A 10,306-nucleotide genomic window follows, 5' to 3' on the forward strand; every position below is an offset into this window, starting at 1 on the left:
GTTCATTTGTGTCATTGGATGAACATTTAGGTCATTCTCGTCCTCCCTAGGCTTATTCTTGTCCAATTAGTGTTTTTAACCAATCTTATGCATTCCATAAGTTCATTTGTGTAATTGGATTAACATTTTGGTCATTTTCAGCCTCCCTAGGCTTATTCTTGTCCAATAAGGGTTTTTAATAATTCTTGTGCATCCAATAAGTTCATTTGTGTCATTGGATTAACATTTAGCTCATTTTCGTCCTCCCTAGGCTTATTCTTGTCAAATTTGGGTTTTCACAAATCTTGTGCATCCAATAAGTTTATTGTGTCATTGGATTAACATTTAGGTCATTTTCGTCCTCCCTACGCTTATTCCGGTCCAAGTAGGATTTTTAACCAATCTTGTACATCTAATAAGTTCATTTGTGTCCTTGGATTAACATTTAGGTCATTTTCGTCCTCCCTAGGCTTATTCTTGTCAATTTAGGGTTTTAAACCAATCTTGTGCATCCAATAAGTTCATTTGTGTCATTTGATTAACATTTAGGTCATTTTCGTCCTCACTAGGCTTATTCTAGTCCAATTAGGGGTTTCAACCAATCTTGTGCATCAAATAAGGTCATTTGTTTCATTGGATTAACATTTAGGTCATTTTCGTCCTCCCTAGGCTTATTCTAGTCCAATTTGGATTTTTAATCAATCTTGTGCATTCAATTAGTTCATTTGGGTCATTGGATTAACATTTAGGTCATTTGTATCCTCCCTAGGCTTATTCTTGTCCAATTAGGGTTTTTAACCAATCTTGTGCATCTAATAGGTGTGTTTGTGTCATTGGATTAACATTTAGGTCATTTTTGTCCTCCCTAGGCTTATTCTAGTCCAATTAGGGTTTTTAACAAATCTTGTGCATCCAACATGTTCATTTGGGTCATTGGATTAACATTTAGGTCATTTTCGTCCTCCCTAGACTTATTCTAGACCAATTAGGGTTTTTAACCAATCTTGTGCATCAAATGAGTTCATTTGTGTCATTGGATTTACATTTAGGTCATTTAGTCTTTCCTTGGCTTATTCTTGTCCAATTAGGGTTTTAAACCAATCTTGTGCATCCTCCCTAGGCTTATTCTAGTCCAATTAGGGGTTTTAACCAATCTTGTGCCTGAAATAAGTTAATTTGTGTCATCGGATTAACATTTAGGTCATTTTCGTCCTCCCTAGGCTTATTCTAGTCCAATTAGGATTTTTAATCAATCTTGTGCATTCAATTAGTTAATTTGGGTCAATGGATTAACATTTAGGTCATTTTTGTCATTCCTAGGCTTATTCTAGTCCAATTAGCGTTTTTAACCAATCTTGTGCATCAAATGAGTTCATTTGTGTCATTGGATTAACATTTAGGTCATTTTGGTCCTCCCTAGGCTTATTCTAGTCCAATTAGCATTTTTAATCAATCTTGTGCATTCAATTAGTTCATTTGGGTCATTGGATTAACAACTAGGTCATTTTGGTCCTCTCTAGGCTTATTCTTGTCCAATTAGGGTTTTTAACCAATCTTGTGCATCCAAATAGGCGTGTTTGTGTCATTGGATTAACATTTAGGTCATTTTCGTCCTACCCAGGCTTATCCTAGTCCAATTAGGTTTTTTAATCAATCTTGTGCATTCAATTAGTTCATTTTGGTCATTTTCGTCCTACCTAGGCTTATTCTTCACCAATTAGGGTTTTTAACCAATCTTGTGCATCTAATTAGTTCCTTTGTGTCATTGGATTAACATTTAAGTCATTTTCATTCTCCCTGGGCTCTTTCTTGTCCAATTAGGATTTTTAACCAATCCTGTGCATCCAATAAGTTCATCTGTGTCCTTGGATCAACATTTAGGTCATTTTCGTCCTCCCTAGGCTAATTCTTGTCCATTTAGGGTTTTTAACCCAACTTGTGCATCCATTAAGTTCATTTGTGTCATTGGAGTAACATTTAGGTCATTTTCGTCCTCCATAGGCTTATTCTAGTCCAATTAGGATTTTTAATCAATCTTGTGCAATCAATTAGTTCATTTGGGTCAATGGATTAACATTTTGGCCATTTTTGTCCTCCCTATGCTTATTCTTGTCAATTTAGGGTTTTTAACCAATCTTGTGCATCCAATAAGTTCATTTGTGTCATTGGATTAACATTTAGGTTATTTTCATCCTCCATAGGCTTATTCTTGATCAATTAGGGCTTTTAACCAATCTTGTGTATCCAATAAGATCATTTGTTTCATTAGATTAACATTTAGGTTATTTTCATCCTCCATAGGCTTATTCTTGATCAATTAGGGCTTTTAACCAATCTTGTGCATCCAATAAGTTCATTTGTGTCTTTGGATTAACATTTAAGTCATTTTCGTCCTCCCTAGGCTTATTCTAGTCCAATTAGGATTTTTTACCAGTCTTGTGCATCAAATGTGTTCATTTGTGTTATTGGATTAACATTTAGGTCATTTTCGTCCTCCCTAGGCTTATTCTTGTCCAATTATGATTTTTAACCAATCTTGTGCATCTAATAAATTCATTTGTGTCATTGGATTAACATTTAGAAAATTTTCATTCTCCCTAGGCTTATTCTAGTCCAATTAGGGGTTTTAACCAATCTTGTGCCTGAAATAAGTTAATTTGTGTCATAGGATTAACATTTAGGTCATTTTCATCCTCCCTAGGCTTATTCTAGTCCAATTAGGGGTTTTAACCAATCTTGTGCCTGAAATAAGTTAATTTGTGTCATAGGATTAACATTTAGGTCATTTTCGTCCTCCCTAGGTTTATTCTAGTCCAATTAGGGTTTTTAACCAATCTTGTGCATCCAATAAGTTCATTTGTGTCGTTGGATTAACATTTAGTTCATTTTCGTCCTCCCTAGGCTTATTGTAGTCCAATTAGGGTTTTTAACAAATCTTGTGTATCCAATACGATCATTTGTTTCATTAGATTAACATTTAGGTTATTTTCATCCTCCATAGGCTTATTCTTGATCAATTAGGGCTTTTAACCAATCTTGTGCATCCAATAAGTTCATTTGTGTCATTGGATTAACATTTAAGTCATTTTCGTCCTCCCTAAGCTTATTCTTTTCTAATTAGGGTTTTTAACCAATCTTTTTTATCCAACAGGTGTGTTTGTGTCATTGGATTAACATTTAGGTCATTTTCGTCCTCCTTAGGGTTATTCTATTCCAATTAGGGGTTTTAACAAATCTCGTGCATCGAATAAGTTCATTTGTGTCATTGGATTAACATTTTGGTGATTTTCGTCCTCCCTAGGCTTATCTTAGTCCAATTAGGGTTTTTAACCAATCTTGTGCATCAAGTGAGTTCATTTGTGTCATTGGATTTACATTTAGGTCATTTAGTCTTTCCTTGGCTTATTCTAGTCCAATTAGGGTTTTTAACCAATCTTGTGCATCTAATAAGTTCATTTGTGTCATTGGATTAACATTTAGAAAATTTTCATCCCCCCTAGGCTTATTCTAGTCCAATTAGGGGTTTTAACCAATCTTGTGCCTGAAATAAGTTAATTTGTGTCATTGGATTAACGTTAAGGTCATTTTCGTCCTCCCTAGGCTTTTTCTAGTCCAATTAAGATTTTTAATCAATCTTGTGCATTCAATTAGTTCATTTGGGTCGATGGATTAACATTTTGGCCATTTTCGTCCTCCCTAGACATATTCTTGTCCATTTAGGGTTTTTAACCAATCTTGTGCATCCAATAAGTTCATTTTTGTCATTGGATTAACATTTAGGTCATTTTCGTCATCCCTATGCTTATTCTAGTCCAATTAGGGTTTTTAACAAATCTTGTGCATCAAATGAGTTCATTTGTGTCATTGGATTAACATTTAGGTCATTTTCGTCCTCCCTAGGCTTATTATAGTCCAATTAGGATTTTTAATCAATCTTGTGCATACAATTAGTTCATTTGAGTCATTGGATTAACACTTAGGTCATTTTGATCCTCCCTAGGCTTATTCTTGTCCAATTAGAGTTTTTAACCAATCTTGTGCATCCAATATGTGTGTTTGTGTCATTGGATTAACATTTAGGTCATTTTCGTCCTCCCTAGGCTTATTCTAGTCCAATTAGGTTTTTTAACAATTCTTGTGCGTCCAATAAGTTAATTTGTGTCAGTGGAGTAACATTTAGGTCATTTTCGTCCTCCCTAGGCTTATCCTAGTTCAATTAGGTTTTTTAATCAATCTTGTGCATTCAATTAGTTCATTTGGGTCATTGGATTAACATTTTGGTCATTTTTGTCCTACGTAGGCTTATTCTTTACCAATTAGGGTTTTTAACCAATCTTGTGCATCTAATTAGTTCCTTTGTGTCAGTGGATTAACATTTAAGTCATTTTCATGCTCCCTGGGCATTTTCTTGTCCAGTTAGGGTTTTTAACCAATCTTGTGCATCCAATAACTTCATTTGTGTCCTTGGATTAACATTTAGGTCATTTTCGACCTCCCTAGGGTAATTCTTGTCCATTTAGGGTTTTTAACCAAACTTGTGCATCCAATAAGTTCATTTGTGTCATTGGAGTATCATTTAGGTCATTTTCGTCCTCCATAGACTTATTCTAGTCCAATTAGGGTTTTTAACCAATCTTGTGCATCCAAGAAGTTCATTTGTTTCCTTGGATTAACTTTTAGGTCATTATCGTCCTCACTAGGCTTATTCTTGTCCAATTAGGGTTGTTAACCAATCTTTTGCATCCAATAAGTTCATTGTGTCATTGGATTAACATTTAGGTCATTTTCGTCCTCCCTAGGCTTATTGTAGTCCATTTAGGGTTTTTAACCAATCTTGTGTATCCAATAAGATCATTTGTGTCATTAGATTAACATTTAGGTTATTTTCATCCTCCAGAGGCTTATTCTTGATCAATTAGAGCTTTTAACCAATCTTGTGCATCCTATAAGTTCATTTGGGTCATTGAATTAACATTTAGGTCATTTTCGTCCTCCCTAAGCTTATTCTAGTCCAATTAAGGTTTTGAACCAATCTTGTGCATCAAATGAGTTCATTTGTGTCATTGGATTAACAATTAGGTCATTTTTGTCATCCCTGGGCTTATTGTAGTCCAATTAGGGTTTTTAACCAATCTTGTGCATCAAATGAGTTCATTTGTGTCATTGGATTAACATTTAGGTCATTTTCATCCTCCCTAGGCTTATTCTAGTCCAATTAGGATTTTTAATCAATCTTGTGCATTCAATTAGTTCATTTGAGTCATTGGATTAACAGTTAGGTCTTTTTCGTCCTCCCTATGCTTATTCTAGTCCAATTAGGGTTTTTAACCAATCTTGTGTATCCAATAAGAACATTTGTGTCGTTAGATTAATATTTAGGTTATTTTAATCCTCCATAGGCTTATCCTTGATCAATTAGGGCTTTTAACCAATCTTGTGCATCCTATAACTTCATTTGGGTAATTGGATTAAAATTTAGGTCATTTTCGTCCTCCCTAAGCTTATTCTTTTCTAATTAGGGTTTTTAACCAATCTTTTTTATCCAACAGGTGTGTCTGTGTCATTGGATTAACATTTAGGACATTTTCGTCCTCCTTAGGGTTATTCTAGTCCAATTAGGGGTTTTAACAAATCTCGTGCATCCAATAAGTTCATTTGTGTCATTGGATTAACATTTAGAAAATTTGCATCCTCCCTAGGCTTATTCTAGTCCAATTAGGGGTTTTAACAAATCTCGTGCATCCAATAAGTTCATTTGTGTCATTGGATTAACATTTAGGTCATTTTCTTCCTCCCTAGGCTTATCTTAGTCTAATTAGGGTTTTTAACCAATCTTGTGCATCAAATGAGTTCATTTGTGTCATTGGATTTACATTTAGGTCATTTAGTCTTTCCTTGGCTTATTCTAGTCCAATTAGGTTTTTTAACCAATCTTGTGCATCTAATAAGTTCATTTGTGTCATTGGATTAACATTTAGAAAATTTGCATCCTCCCTAGGCTTATTCTAGTCCAATTAGGGGTTTTAACCAATCTTGTGCCTGAAATAAGTTAATTTGTGTCATAGGATTAACATTTAGAAAATTTGCATCCTCCCTAGGCTTATTCTAGTCCAATTAGGGGTTTTAACCAATCTTGTGCCTGAAATAAGTTAATTTGTGTCATAGGATTAACAATTAGGTCATTTTCGTCCTCCCTAGGCTTATTCTAGTCCAATTAGGATTTTTAATCAATCTTGTGTAATCAATTAGTTCATTTGGGTCAATGGATTAACTTTTTGGCCATTTTTGTCCTCCCTAGGCTTATTCTTGTCAATTTAGGGTTTTTAACCGGTTTTAACAAATCTCGTGCATCATTTGTGTCATTGGATTAACATTTAGGTAATTTTCGTCCTCCCTAGGCTTATTCTTGTCAATTTAGGGTTTTTAACCAATCTTGTGTATCCAATAAGATCATTTGTTTCATTAGATTAACATTTAGGTTATTTTCATCCTCCATAGTCTTATTCTTGATCAATAAGGGCTTTTAACCCATCTTGTGCATCTAATAAGTTCATTTGTGTCATTGGATTAACATTTAAGTCATTTTCGTCCTCCCTAGGCCTATTCTAGTCCAATTAGAATTTTTTACCAGTCTTGTTCATCAAATGTGTTCATTTGTGTTATTGGATTAACATTTAGGTGATTTTCGTCCTCCATAGGCTTATTCTTGTCCAATTATGATTTTTAACCAATCTTGTGCATCTAATAAGTTCATTTGTGTCATTGGATTAACATTTAAGTCATTTTCGTCCTCCCTAGGCATATTCTAGTCCAATTAGAATTTTTTACCAGTCTTGTTCATCAAATGTGTTCATTTGTGTTATTGGATTAACATTTAGGTGATTTTCGTCCTCCATAGGCTTATTCTTGTCCAATTATGATTTTTAACCAATCTTGTGCATCTAATAAGTTCATTTGTGTCATTGGATTAACATTTAGGTCATTTTCATCCTCCCTAGGCTTATTCTTGTCAATTTAGGGTTTTTAACCAATCTTGTGCATCCAATAAGTTAATTTGTGTCATTGGAGTAACATTTAGGTCATTTTCATCCTCCCTAGGCTTATTCTTGTCAATTTAGGGTTTTTAACCAATCTTGTGCATCCAATAAGTTAATTTGTGTCATTGGAGTAACATTTAGGTCATTTTCATCCTCCCTAGGCTTATTCTTGTCAATTTAGGGTTTTTAACCAATCTTGTGCATCCAATAAGTTAATTTGTGTCATTGGAGTAACATTTAGGTCATTTTCATCCTCCCTAGGCTTATTCTTGTCAATTTAGGGTTTTTAACCAATCTTGTGCATCCAATAGGCGTGTTTGTGTCATTGGATTAACATTTAGAAAATTTTCATCCTCCCTAGGCTTATTCTAGTCCAATTAGGGGTTTTAACCAATCTTGGGTCAATGGATTAACATTTTGGCCATTTTTGTCCTCCCTAGGCTTATTCTTGTCAATTTAGGGTTTTTAACCAATCTTGTGCATCCAATAGGTGTCTTCGTGTCATTGGATGAACATTTAGGTCATTTTCGTCCGTCATTGGATTAACATTTAGAAAATTTGCATCCTCCCTAGGCTTATTCTTGTCAATTTAGGGTTTTTAACCAATCTTGTGCATCCAATAGGTGTCTTCGTGTCATTGGATGAACATTTAGGTCATTTTCGTCCGTCATTGGATTAACATTTAGAAAATTTGCATCCTCCCTAGGCTTATTCTTGTCAATTTAGGGTTTTTAACCAATCTTGTGCATCCAATAGGCGTGTTTGTGTCATTGGATTAACATTTAGTTCATTTTCGTCCTCCCTAGGCTTAATCTAGTCCAATTAGGGTTTTTAACAATTCTTGTGCATCCAATAAGTTAATTTGTGTCATTGGAGTAACATTTAGGTCATTTTCATCCTCCCTAGGCTTATCCTAGTCCAATTAAGGTTTTTAATCAATCTTGTGCATTCAATTAGTTCATTTTGGTCATTTTCTTCCTACTTGGGCTTATTCTTCACCTATTAGGGTTTTTAACCAATCTTGTGCATCTAATTAGTTTCTTTGTGTCATTGGACTAACATTTAAGTCATTTTCATGCTCCCTGGGCTTTTTCTTGTCCAATTAGGGTTTTTAACCAATCCTGTGCATCCAATAAGTTCATTTGTGTCCTTGGATTAACATTTACGTCATTTTGGTCCTCCCTAGGCTTATTCTTGTCCAATTAGGGTCGTTAACCAATCTTTTTGCATCCAATATGTTCATTTGTGTCATTGGATTAACATTTAGGTCATTTTCGTCCTCCCGAGGCTTATTTTACTCCAATTAGGGTTTATAACCAATCTTGTGTACCCAATAAGTTCATTTGTGTCATTAGATTAACATTTAGGTTATTCTTTTCCAATTAGGGCTTTTAACCAATCTTGTGAATCCTATAAGTTCATTTGGGTCATTGGATTAACATTTAGGTCATTTTCGTCCTTCCTAAGCTTATTCTTTTCTAATTAGGGTTTTTAACCAATCTTGTGCATCCAATAGGTGTGCTTGTGTCATTGGATTAACTTTTAGGTCATTTTCGTCCTCCCTAGGCTTATTCTAGTCCAATTAGGGTTTTAAACAAATCTTGTCCATCCAATAAGTTCATTTCTGTCATTGGATTAACATTTAAGTTATTTTCGTCCTCCCTATGCTTATTCTAGTCCAATTATGGTTCTTAACCAGTCTTGTGCATCAAATGAGTTCATTTGTGTCATTGGATTAACATTTAGGTCATTTTCATCCTCCATAGGCTTATTCTTGTCCAATTAGGGCTTTTAACCAATCTTGTGCATCCAATAAGTTCATTTGGGTCATTGGATTACCATTTAGGTCATTTTTGCCTCCCTAGGCTTATTCTTGTCAAATTAGGTTTTTCAACAAATCTTGTGCATCCAATAAGTTCATTTGTGTCATTGGATTAATATTTAAGTCATTTTCGTGCGCCTTGGGCTTTTTCTTGTCCAATTAGGGTTTTTAACCAATCATGTGCATCCAATAAGTTCATCTGTGTCCTTGGATTAACATTTAGGTCATTTTTGTTCTCCCAAGGCTAATTCTTGTCCATTTAGGGTTTTTAACCAAACTTGTGCATCCATTAAGTTCATTTGTGTCATTGGATTAACATTTAGGTCATTTTCGTCCTCCCTAGGCTTATTCTAGTCCAATTAGGGTTTTTAACCAATCATGTGCATCCAATAAGTTCATCTGTGTCCTTGGATTAACATTTAGGTCATTTTCATCCTCCATAGGCTTATTCTTGTCCAATTAGGGCTTTTAACCAATCTTGTGCAACCAATAAGTTCATTTGTGTCATTGGATTAACATTTAAGTCATTTTCGTCCTCCCTAGGCTTATTCTAGTCCAATTAGGGTTTTTAACCAATCTTGTGTATCCAATAAGATCATTTGTTTCATTAGATTAACATTTAGGTGATTTTCATCCTCAATAGGCTTATTCTTGATCAATTAGGGCTTTTAACCAATCTTGTGCATCCAATAAGTTCATTTGTGTCATTGGATTAACATTTAAGTCATTTTCGTCCTCCCTAGGCTTATTCTAGTCCAATTAGGTTTTTTAACCAGTCTTGTGCATCAAATGTGTTCATTTGTGTCATTGGATTAACGTTTAGGTCATTTTCGTCCTCCCTAGGCTTATTCTAGTGCAATTAGGATTTTTAATCAATCTTGTGCATTCAATTTGTTCATTTGGGTCAATGGATTAACATTTTGGCCATTTTCGTCCTCCATAGACATATTCTTGTCCATTTAGGGTTTTTAACCAATCCTGTGCATCCACTAAGTTCATCTGTGTCCTTGGATTAACATTTAGGTCATTTGGGTCATACCTGGGCTTATTCTAGTCCAATTAGGGTTTTTAACCAATCTTGTGCATCAAATGAGTTCATTTGTGTCATTGGATTAACATTTAGGTCATTTTCGTCCTCCCTAGGCTTATTCTAGTCCAATTAGGATTTTTAATCAATCTTGTTCATTCAATTAGTTCATTTGGGTCATTGGATTAACAATTAGGTCATTTTGGTCCTCCCTAGGCTTATTCTTGTCCAATTAGGGTTTTTAACCAATATTGTGCATCCAATAGGTGTGTTTGTGTCATTGGATTAACATTTAGGTCATTTCGTCCTCTATAGGCTTATTCTAGTCCAATTAGGGTTTTTAACAAATCTTGTGCATCCAATAAGTTAATTTGTGTCATTGGAGTAACATTTAGGTCATTTTCGTCCTCCCCAGGCTTATCCTAGTCCAATTAGGTTTTT

This window comes from Cicer arietinum, chromosome 4 (genome assembly GCF_000331145.2).
Source record: "Cicer arietinum cultivar CDC Frontier isolate Library 1 chromosome 4, Cicar.CDCFrontier_v2.0, whole genome shotgun sequence".
Lineage (NCBI taxonomy): Eukaryota > Viridiplantae > Streptophyta > Magnoliopsida > Fabales > Fabaceae > Cicer > Cicer arietinum.